Source organism: Gracilinanus agilis, chromosome 4 (assembly GCF_016433145.1).
Source record: "Gracilinanus agilis isolate LMUSP501 chromosome 4, AgileGrace, whole genome shotgun sequence".
In the NCBI taxonomy this organism is placed as follows: domain Eukaryota; kingdom Metazoa; phylum Chordata; class Mammalia; order Didelphimorphia; family Didelphidae; genus Gracilinanus; species Gracilinanus agilis.
Genome location: NC_058133.1, coordinates 338,258,344 through 338,271,246, shown reverse-complemented (window position 1 = coordinate 338,271,246; position 12,903 = coordinate 338,258,344). Strand labels below are relative to the sequence as shown.

At 33.6% G+C, this 12,903-nt stretch overlaps 1 protein-coding gene across 6 annotated transcripts in view; it reads left to right on the top strand.

Moving 5' to 3' along the window:
- The window catches only part of EPHA7 (EPH receptor A7), a 216,539-nt gene that overhangs the window by 116,023 nt on the left and 87,613 nt on the right, over window positions 1–12,903 (top strand). The window lies entirely within an intron of this gene.

Sequence of the window (12,903 nt, the reverse complement as noted above, 5' to 3'; positions counted from 1 at the left end):
TCTCAGGGCCATTGTATAAATAACATGAGATAATGTACATAAAAATTCTGCAAAACTTAAGGGCTATGTAATTGTGAGCTTTTGATCATTTTATATTTATAGTAATCAGGATGCAAAGTTTGACATCTTACAGCACAGGACATAGAAAGCCAACCTTAAAGGTAGCCCAAACAGCATTCATATCTTGCCACTGACAGTTATTAGCCGGGTGTCCATGGGCAACTTACTTAACATTTCACTGCCTCAAGCCTATAAATTTCAGAGGAAGTGAATGGATGCCATTTTTACCCTGGGAATTCCTTACACTGAAGAAATCACAGAGTAGAGACTAAAATGTCAACAATTTTTTTATATATTATTTTTGCTGGTCAAGTACAACATGTGCATTACAGGAATTCTATATTATTCTGGCCACTATGTCAGATATACTTTAATAAATAGATTACAGGTCCTGGCCTGGGTATGAGTTATGGAGTTGGGCTATAGTTAAACAGAATCCTACTCTCCTGTTCATGACTTCAACACTACCAAACTCTTATTTTTCTGCTTAGATTTTCACAAATGAAATAAGATCATCAAAGGAAAAATACTTAATACACTATTGTTCATGTTTCAGAATGACATCATGGCTTTAAAGTTTCTCTCTGATAGATTAAAGAGCTGTCAGTACTTGGTTTTCACTGTTGCATGTATATATCCTAGAATTTTAAAAAATAACAGTGTGGCTTTTTGGTCAATGGCCTCCCACCTCACTGATCATTCTTAGGATTTGATAGTATTTTCACCTGCTTTCTCTTTTACTGTTAACCATTGTACTACTTATATTTCTGATAGTCTTCCACACAGAACACAGGTGTTTTTCCCATGTTATTTCACTGCCCTCTTTCAAGTAATTCCTGCTGTCTCTAATGACAACCAAACTTTGACAAATCCATTGGATTTACAACATAAATACCAATGAAATTGTAAAAAGTCTAAATACCATTCATACCCCAGTTGTGGTCAGGATACAAAGCTTATATTACAGCCTTAGCCAGCTAATATATCACATATGTAGACTATTATGTTCTAAATTAGATGAAAAGTCACATTTTTACCTAATACTAAAAACAGAAGTAGGGAGAAATTTTTACAGTCTGGTAACTTTATCTTTTTTTTAATAACCCCACAAGCCTTAGGAGGTAGAAACATTAAAAAAAACAGGTTACATAAAGGAGACATGGATGGATCCAGTCTTTCCTGTTAAAGCTTTCTCACTTTCCCTGTGATCATCATCCCACTGTTAAAATTTTAGCTAAAACTTTTTTTTTACTTATAAGGGAAAAGTTATTTTTACATATAAAAATGTCTCATGGAGTTGGATTTCTAAGTAAGTGTTATACACTACAAAAATTAAAAACAATCTACTTTATATTATGATTAGGTTAAATATTAAAGTAGAAAAATGCTAATCTGTCCAGGATTATGTGTCAATTACATTTATATTTCTCTTTTAACTGTGAAAACTATAGCTTAGATTAGTGATTCTCATTTCATAATTAAAGGAAATGCTATCAAGATATGCAATTTGTAAAGTTCACAAAAGGGAGCTTCTATCTCATTTTTTGGACCCTGTTAACAAAATAACTCATGAGGATTAGTTTCTGGTAATTTATAGTTGGCTTAGAAATATAAATTGTAGGTAATGGAATTATAGGTCAGAGAATGTTTATCTTAATTTAGAAAGACATAGAATTATTGCTGTTTTATAAAATATATATTTAGATTGCTTTGATAAATGAGAACACGTATTGTTTTATGTTTGATTTAACTGTCCTTCACCTTCCCAAGCCTACATCCCATTTACTTGCTCTAACCTTTTTCCAGAGACTGTTATTGGTTACTACTAGCAAAAATATTTTTGATAATGAAATCTACACTTTAGATAATGTGCTGCTGGATAATGTTTCTAATTTAATTGTAGGAAAGTGGAAATATGAGGATGTTAAGACAAATATCATGTGTTTATTTGAGAAGTTTCTAGAAATAGAATTTGAAAACAAACAGCGTACACTAAACTGGTTTAGCTTCAAGACCTTTGATGTACATAATATTTATTTACTTTTGTTATGCTCAAACACATTACACTATATAGCTTTTGTACTTTACAGTCTGTTACCTGTTTGGGTAGGGTAAAAAAGAATTGAAGACGCTTAGATTTATAAGAAAGAATTGGCATTTTAAATGTAAATTCATACCAGATTTGGGCTCCAAGTCTACTAGATATATTAATTAGAGACTCTATTTTTGCTTGATTCTTTATAGTTCTAAATCTCCTAATTTTGAAGCATGTATTCTCTAGAAAGTAGAGCTAGAATTTTCCATTTTGTTTTTCAAAGTTATTTTTTTTCTAAGTAGTTGGTTCATTTATCCCATCCTAGGCCCCCAGAGAACACCAGGTACATCCTCTGAAATCACATGGGGAACAACATAATTCATTAGCTGTTACTATTTTTAGAGGGAGCCAAATTAGCAAAGTTCTATAAACATGGGAAGAAAAGTCCCCAGTTCTCCATGTTCCTTTAGCATTTAATGTATCATTAGATTATTGGATATAGCAACTTACTATCTTTATTAGATATTAAATGGCAAACCACTCCAGTATCTTTGCCAAGAAAACCCTAAACAGGGTCACAAAGAATCAGACATGACTGAACAATAACAATCTTCATTAGAAATATCATGGCATAATGTATGGTTGTTGTTGTTTTTTATCTTGGAGAGAAATCCAAACTCCAAAACATAACTCTAGAAAAAAACAACTATTTTAGACTTGTATATGAAGTGATAGATTTCTATCTGTGTTGTTTGAAGAATTTCTCTACTGAGTAAATAAGTTTTCCCTATGTTTATTAATTTTATTTTATTTTAGTGAGATAAATCAATAATGTTATTAATCAAGTTTATTTTCCTAATGGTGTTTAAGAATTTCAAGGAACTGTAAATGAATAACCTAAATCTTTTGAGATTCTATTTAACATTATATTAACTATATCACTTATTGCTAACAAAGCTAGAAGAAATCATTAGAAAAGTGAAGAATCCACACCAGTCAGCAATTCTGAATAAGTTTTCTGCTTAGATAGCAAAGCAATTCTTTATTTTAAGATGGGATTATACATCGAAAGTATATTAATTTAACATTGGTTTATATCAGTGGTTCCCAAACTTTTTTGGCCTACCGCCCCCTTACCAGAAAAAAATATTACTTAGCGCCCCCTGGAAATTATGAAACTATTTATTGAACTCAGAATAGAATGTAATACAAAAGAAGTGTTGTCATCACTGCCTCCCTGGATCGCTGCAGCACCCACCAAGGGGCAGTAGCGCCCACTTTGGGAATCACTGGTTTATATTATATAATATGTAATATAATTCATATTATAAATTACATGTACATATATCATATATGCACATATGCATGTGTATATATCAGATATACCCCTTTTATATTTCATCTTATATCTTTCTACAATTATACCTTTTTTCTCCCAAAACTATTCATTTTCTCCTGTCAGTAATGTAAAGTCACTGCCACTTTTACTGCTTTCTCCCAAGTTTTCATTGCTTTGTCAGAAACTCTTGATTTAATATTTGTGATGTTTGCTGAGGCACTCATGCACTTACCAGAGCGATTCTCCTATGCTGCTACTGAATGCTTAACATTGTTATACATATGAACCTTCAAAGATATTATAAAATGTAACCTTTCTTTAAGGTGTCACCTACTGGGCTGATGACTGGAATAGCATTGAAGAGGCAATGGTAGGCAGTCTAACTCTTACAAAGCTTTGCTGGTTGCCTGGTTCGAAAGCATCATTAGTTTGAGATACTTTTTTAAAAATCTGTTCATGATTTTTCTAAATGTTTTATGATATAGAATATTCATCTTCTCCTTAGTTAATTCTTTTCCTCAATATGGAGATTCTACTCCCACCCACATGACCAATTCTCTAAAAGAAATTAAAGGAGACTATTTGGTTTTTGGTTTGATTTTTTTATCTGAACTAGTTCAGGATGATGGTTCTTCATCTCAGGGGAAAATAGTATTTACTTGTAAAAGATATTTATCATAGACCATATAAAAAGAAAAACCAGGAAATTCATGCATATTATTAGCAAAAAGTATTTTAAAATATCTGAACATAACATACCAACTCTTTCCTTTAGGGTTGTATTGAAAGCAATACTAACTTCAAGGTCCAATTGTTGGGGGCCCCTAAATAACTCAGTGAATTGAGAAATAATCCCAGAGGTAGAAGGATCTGGGTTCATGTCTGGCCTTGGATACTTCCTATCTATGTGACTTTGGGCAAGTCAATTAGTCCCCATTGCCAACTCTTAACAGTTCTTCTGCCTTGGAACCAATGTACACTATTGATTCTAAGATGAAAGGTAAATTATTTTATTTTTAAAAATTTTTAAATCGCCAATTGTTAAATTTTCAGTGTGTGAATTTATATCTCAGAAATCATCAAATGATATTATTCAGGACTTGATTTATTATGTTGTTGATTTCTAGATTTAAGAAAGTAGTGGCTAAAAGGTTAATAATGCAGATTACACTTAAAATATGACAAAATATGCCTATGTTTTCTCCTACAGAACCAATTGTTAAATGATTACCAGTATATTCCTTCATCCAGAAGTCCCCTTATGTCACATTAATAAAGAGTTTAAAGGACTAGTACTTTGTGAACAGTATTAGACAAATCAAATGTGTCAGGATTCATATTTCATAGCTTAGCACTCTCATTTTTCATTAAGTGTGTTGTAAAATTCTTGGAAGAGCTTTTGGACCATATGCTGCTGCTCTGTTACCACATCTAAAAATTCCCCAATTTTGTTTCCATAATTATGATAATAACTGCTTGTGGGTTGGCTTAGACAATAACTGATAAAAGCCTAAAAACTAATATATCTGAGATTGAAAGCTGCTGCTGTTTGGCAGATAAATCTTTTGACTCTTCTCTGTAAGCAGTGTGCCACATTTAGTGGCCAGAGTTTCACATCAAACAACATATTCGGAATCTGTCATACGAGTACAGGCAACACAAACTTGTGCTCAGAAACAGCCTTTCTTTTCTTTTTTCACTTATTTATTTTTCTGAAGCTAAAAGCAACTTTTCTAAAATGAAGAAACCCAAGGTTAAAATTGCATAGAAGGCTGATTTACTTCCCTGAATCAATACCACAGGGAACAAGTTTTCTCTTTTTCAGGGACCTCTGTATTGACAAGTGCTAGACTTTTGCCCAATGATAAAAGTCATTATTAGACATCAGTATCATTAATGAAAGTTAAAAATAGTTCCTTGAAAATTGATTGTATTCTATTCGTTTTAGTGAAATGTGACCTTTAAGATCTTTGTTGCTTCTAAATGTGGCCACTTGATAATTTAGAATCACACAACCTTGCTCACGATGGGTACTGGATTGTCTAATTAAAGTATTATCTTAATAAAATTCTATGTGTTGTTCTTAGGAAATCCATATCTCTTTGGACTCTCACTTTCTCTTCTACAATAAATTACTCTCCAAAGTAGTTAGATGTTTTAGAAGTCTATTAATTCATTTTGATTACTAGGAATCCATTGATATTTAATACTTCTACTACCCTGGAATGAAAAATGTTCATTGAATGTTACAGCAAAGGAGTCAAACATACAGATTGCTGGTTGCACTGCAGTGGTAACATTCCAGAATGTGGGCTGAACAAGATTAAAATGTCATCGGGAAATAGTTAATAAAATAAAAAACAATAGAACATACATAATGTTAATATGTGGCTAAGTCAACATGTATCTTACTGTGATTCTCATAAAGAGTTTAATGTCCTAATTTCTATTTGAGTTTGACACAACTGAGCTATAGCATTCAAAACCATGAGCAAATAAAATTAACAAGCACTTGTGACATACTATGTACCAGACACAGTGCTAAGCTTTTGGGAATACAAACACTCACTACACTTTGCATCTGCTGTTCTGCCTGATTTCAATTCCACAGAATAAGAAAGGCCTCCCAGGATAGAAGCTCATCACTTGTAAACTCACCACCATACTGCTAATTCAAACTTTGATGGACACCATCTCCCTAAACCTCTTCTTCCATCTGATTGGAGGTTTGGTGAGAGGCTTACCAAACTCCTCCAATACCTTCCTTTATAGAGGGTAGAACCTGGGTTTGGAGCTAATTTCATTTTGTATCTGTTTCTCTGCCTGATTTCAGTTCCACTGAACAAAATAACCCTTGTTTTCCCCACCCACCCACCCAACCCCTTGCTCATTCTCCTGCATCTTTTTGTATGTTGGGTCGCTCTTTGGATAGTAAACTCCTGGAGGAGAAAAACTGTCTTTCTTTATATTGTTTCCTCAGTGCTTAGGAATGTGCCTAGCTCAAAGCAGGTACTTAATAAATGTTTATTGGGTTGGATTGCTGTCACAACACTTTTATATTGAATTTCCTTACCATTGTTTGTACATCATTAGTATAGGCATAGGATATCCTAAAACTCTAGATATCATCTTATTAAACTCCTTTGTTCTATAGGTGAAGAATTTGGGACCTAGAGAAGTGATGTTGCTTGTTTGAGGTCACATTGTTAATAAAGAAGAATTAGATTCAAATCTAGGTCTTTTGACGTAGATAAGTCATTTCTCTTATTGTACCACAACTGAGATTTTTGTTTGGGTAGCCTGGTATTTTCTCTGCTGAAACAGTAGAAGTGAGGAGTGTTTTCGTTATTCTGGTGAAAGTAGAGTAGTAGTACTGATAATTATAGTTGCAGAGAGTTACATTTCCATGCACACACACATAAATATATACCATATATTTTTATGGTTTTAAAGCAGTGATGGGCAAACTACAGCCCATAGGTCTGATGTGGCCCCTTGAAATGTTCTATTTGGCTGTGAAACATTATTCCTAACCTGATGAATACAATGAGTTGAATATAATACAATGAAACTTCAAAATAGTTGCCTTAGAAAAAGACTGACAGATGAGCATTTCCTTTCCTTTGGCCCCCTCTTTTAAAAAGTTTTCCCATCACTGTTTTAAAGCATTTTCTCATAATAATATGTATCAATGTTTAAATTAAGAATTTTAAAAATATTAACTTACTTCAAGGATTTTACCCAAAAACATTTGTTTTTCTGATTTATATCAAAATATCACTTTCAGTTTCAATCTGTACCTCAACCATGTGGAAAACAAATATGGTAAACAAACTTGCCATATTCACCTCAGCAAATAAGATGGTTGAATAAGGGGGATGAGGATCTTAGAGAAAAAAATTATAGTTAACATGTATATACCATAAATCAGATCCTTTTAATCACAGAAAAAAGGATTTAATGTTGATTATTTATTTAACATATTTTTCTATTATGAGTAAAGAGACTTAATACTATACCTAGGCTTCTTTTAAAATGCTTTTTCTATAGGGTATCTTCCTTTCTACTTCTTCATATGCATGCTGTTTCACTTAAAAAGGGAGGGAGGTATCTGACCTAAATCATGAAAGAAAAGGATTTAAAGGGAAATAGCTACAAGAAGAAAACCCTTAGGACTTTGCAAATTTACAAAGATGAGGAAGGGCATTCTTGGGTCAGAGAATGGATGATAGTAAAATTTGGCTGTTAGTAATATGAAAGCAGTATTGTCTTCTGGAAATTGCAAGTATCTTTTGATAACACTAAGGATGGAGGATAATGGGGAAATTAAGGGAAAAGGAGAAAAATATGCTATCAAGAAATATATGACAGGAAGAGAAGATGGGCTACTTGTGGCAAGGGATGAGAGGTGGATAGCCCAATTCCTCCACATATACCCTTGTGACATCAATAGAATTTGAGGAAAACCTTGTGAGTAGGATACCTTGTGTAGTTTTCTGCATGGGAACTCATGGGAGGACATGATCAAGAGTCACATAGGATGCTTATGCATGAATGGATTATGATTTGCATTATTGGATGAAATTCCCAAATCATGACAAGACTTATTTTAGTGCTAAGTTTTGAGAATAGTGTGAAATTTAGCTGGAAAAGAAAAGGAAGGCTTGGAGCCATAACTATGAAAGGGCTTTGAGTAGAGGATAGGGAGTACATATTTTGATTGTCCAGAATTGGGAGGACCCTGGAGTCCCTTGACCATGAGAAAAGCACGATCAGATTTGTACATTAGGAAATTATTTTGGCAGTGACTTGAATATATATTGCAGAAGATAGAAACTGGAGATAATACATGCCTTTGGTGTATTTTTTGGTAGATGCAGTCAGCATAGATTCATGATTAAATTATGTTTTCTAATAGTCCTTACTAACTTGGAAATAGGAACAGAAGGATAATTAGAATTTCCCAGGTTTAGAGATGAGCATGGTCAGAAGAATGGAAGAGTCATGGGTAAGGATAGTATATTGTTAGAATAGTTAACTATATAGCATATGAAGGGAGAAAAGTGATACAATACAGTGATGATACACTGTCTAAATAGGGGAAGATGAAGAAAAACAATCTGAGAAATGAGAAGATTTAATTGTGGACAGGCCATACAGCTATTCCCTCATCTGTAAGATGACAAAATAGTACTCATGCTACCACCATCAAAGTGACTTATAAACTACAAATGACTATATAAGCATGATATATTATTAGTAAGGTTAGAGATTATTCAAAGTCTCATGTTTCTTATCCTCCTTAGTTATCCCAAAACTTTGGAATGTATTCAGAGCTCTCTCTCCCTGCCTCAGAGATATCCTTTCTATAAGCCTCCTCCTATATTCCTTCTGCTTAATTTCACATTCTCCAAATTCTAAGATATTTTTATATCCTTTATCATAATTGGATATTAAACTAATCATTGTAGTCTACACACTCTTCTCCCTTCCACTAGTCTCATCTTTTCTTTTTCTTCTTAAGACTGGGTCTCTCTATCTTGCCCAGGTTACAAGTACCACTAATGACTCATTTTTACTACTGATTAGCACAGAAACTTTAACCCGCTCCATTTTTCAGATCTGGTCCAGTTTACCATTCCTTGCGCAGACTGCTGGTCCCGGGCTCCTGAAGGTTCACCATGTTGGCTCCAGACTTAGTAAGGAGATCTAGTCAGGCCTACTGATGAACTCCAGATCTCAAATAATCAACCAGCCTCAGCTTTCCCAGCAGGAGGGACTACAGGCAAGCACCACCATGCCAGGCTGTAATTTCTTTTAGCACTCGCTTTGGAATAGTTGGAGTTATTTCCTATTCCTTACAGGAAATTTCCCTTCTCTTGCATCTCAAATTACAAATTAAAAAAAAAAAAAAACAAACAATCTCCCTTTCCCTTCAGTTATTTACCTATTATCCTCCTTTCCTCATGTCTGCTTTTGGTATCTACCAACCTCTTCCTGGTAGCTCAAGGACTAAAACTCAAAATTTTGCCTCTTTTTTCCCCCAGCCCTCACACCCTACCAGTTCTTCTTCATTCTCTCTCTATAATGTCTCAAATTTATCCCTTTCCCTCTATTCTACTACCAGCATTGTATTTCAGGTCTCCTTCACCTTTCACCACATTCTTAATAATTGTGAGAACCTTCAAACTTGTCTTTCTCTTCTGCATTCTCTCCTAAGTAATTACCATAATACGTTAGCCAGATCATATCATTCCTAAGTTCAAAAACTGTGTGTTATAGGGTAAAATATCAATTCTTAGTCGTCATTTAAAGCCATTTACTTTTAAAGCCTCATTTTATACAATTCCCTCCCAAAGTCATATTCTAGCTGTATTCTTCATCTATTATTCTCTTCTTGCTCTCTCACATCTCCATATACTTGCTCATATTTCCACTGCCCCATTGCCACTGTTAAACATTCAGTTAGGCATAAAGTGTGAAATGTGTAGTCAGAAAGACTTCAATTTGAATTCTGCCTGAATGTTGAATTTTGTAAAGATTAAATAAGATAGCATATATAAAATACTTTGGAGAGCATAAAGTGAAATATTAATACTGATAATTATCAGTTAGAATTCCTCCCTTAAATTAAAATGCCATCATTAAATCTTCTCCTAGCCTCCAGCTAGTACTATACTCATATACTGCCATTTTTATTAGGGGAATGTGTGCATAAATCCTAGCTATCCCTTCTACATTTGATTATAAACTCTATGAAGTCAAGTAGTCTGCTTTATTTTTAGTAATTGATTGTTGAATTAGAATTAATTAAATGCATATAAAATTATATTGGGGGCAGGTGGGTGGTGTGATGGATAGAGTTCAAATGAGGCCTCAGACACTTACTAGTTTGTGACCTTAGGCAAGTCATGTAACCCTCTTTGTCTCAGTTTACACATCTGTAAAATAAGCCAGAGAAGATGACAAATCACAGTATCTTTGCCAAGAAAACCCCAAATAAAGTCACAAAGAATTTGACTCAATTGAAAAGAATGAACCAAAACAAAATATTATTTTAAAGTCTAACACACTTCTGGGTTTAAAAAATATGATAAGTTGCCTCATGATTAAAGAATGTTAAATTTAAGTGGATTTTAAGTAAATGACTGTTCACTTGAGGGAAGAAGGAATGAAGATAGCACCTTTCTTTCAAAGAGTTCAGTACAGAGTGAGGAAAAATATTAATATTGTAGTCTCTTTCTAAGCAAACATATCAAAAGACAGAGTAAACACTTCTGTATTAGAAGAGATAACAACTCCTAAAGGTTTCTTGGGTTCATGAGCTCTGTGGGCTTCTGCATGGACAGTTTAAATAACTTTTGATAGCTTAAAATTGACCACTGATGTTACTTGAAGGTAAGGGTAGATTCTTCATTATATACATCAGAGAAAGGAGAATAGGAGGCCACCTGGAGTTAAGATTTTAATATTTCAGTTGTAGAAAACTATCTCTGAAAACATTGCTTTTCATACAGATTTGGTGTGAAAATGTTTAGCTGAACAGACGGAGATCCAGCTGGTAGAGTATATGTTTGTCAGGGTATCTGGCATTTAGCTACATCCAAAAATGATATCAAACTGAAAGATGCTAAAGAGCAGCATTGTATGAAAGCCAAGATGGCACACTGTGTTTGATCAGACAGGGCTAGAGTTCTTTCATTTGGGGGTTTTCTAACCTTGTAGGGATATCTTTTAATCTAAGTAGAATTTTAAAATATTTTAAAAACTAGAAAAATTTAAATGAAAAAGCCAACAGCTGATATCTATCACAGCAGTCTAGGAAATTCCATATTTCTTCCTATGTTCGTATTTAGGACCTAGTTAACGAATGATACCTATCTTTAGGAATTCAGTGATCACATATGTTTCTCTGAATTTTGTACTGTCTTTACTTGTCTTAATTTTTATGGTATTGTCATAAGAACTGCACATTGGTGTAGTTGTTTATTATAAAAGTGAGAAAATAAAATGAAGCATGATATGGAAGGAGAAGAACAAGCAAATAAGCAAATTAAGTTTTAAAACATTCTCATATGCAGTTTCTTCTTAAATGTTTATAATTGACCTGTAGTAGCACAAAATTTAATGGTTCAAACTGCTTTATTAAAGAAAAATTATGGTCAGGAATGGTGGGGTACATGCCTGTAGTCTCCACTACTGGGGAGTTTAAGGGAAGTGTTTTGGAGAGACAGACAGACAGAGGCTGAGTATTTGGTATGCTTACAGGTATTTATTAAGAATTATACCAGTGTTAGACATTTCATTTATTATCACTAACAATAGCAGCATAGCAACAATACCAAAATACATAGACTTGCATTAACGAAGAAAATTAGACCTCAGCTTGTCCCATGCAGTCATTTATCTTTGTCCCATGAAATCCTACCGTGCCAAATTGTGCTACTTTTAGACTACAACAGAATCAAGGGCATTGAGCTGTTAAAATTCATGTTAACAATTACATGGAAACTAGAATGACAATATTGAACTTTATCCATACTTAGCACTAGTCATCCACCTCTTAGACAACAATTTTTGGCTAAATTACAGACAATAAATATTCCTTCTTTTTAAGAAAATGAATAATTTATTAAACTATAGCTTAAACATCATGGCATAAAGGCTTGAAAGACAACCTTGGAGGCAAAAAGACCTAGGTTCAATTTCTGTTGCTTAAACATACTGACTTTGTAACCCTGGGCAAGTTACTTATTCTGTTCAGAACTCTATGCAACTCTCAAGATTATAAATTTATTGGAAAACAGTGCCATACTGCTCTGGTAGAGGCAAATTTCCTTAGCTGGGAATTTCTTATCACAGGTCTTTTCTTTATCCCTATTCTTTAATGAATGTAGATTTTATCTGTTATAATTTGTCCAATAATGAGACTTTTTCAGATAATTTGATGGCAAAGTAGTAATTTCAAAATTTCTCTTTTGCATAATTCCATCACAGATATCCCTTCAAGAGATGCTACCTTTGGGCTACCATAGATAGAAGAGTAAGGTCTCATATCTGATTACATTTTGCAAAAGTGTTATTTCCCCAAGATGGAGTACTGAATTTTATTACAAGTAGATCTAAAGACATATAGGCAGAGATATTATGAGGTCATGGTTCTCTGTGTAATAATTCACATTTATTGGGATTTCTTCCCAGGAGAGAAACACAGTACCAACTTCTCAAGTACAAGGCTAACCTAAATGACAGAAACTGTAAGCTAAATTCATTATTTCCCATCCCAATTAGGATTTCATGATGAAAGAACTAAGTGATAGGTTCTGAAAATTAAATTTTAGTGGCTTTCCTTTAAAGTAGGTCAGTTATAATGTACCTTTGATCATCTATTGCCTCACTGCATCTTTATTCCCTTCCACACCACAAATATTCACTGTTTCTTAATCCCCCAAACTCTCCTTGTCTACTT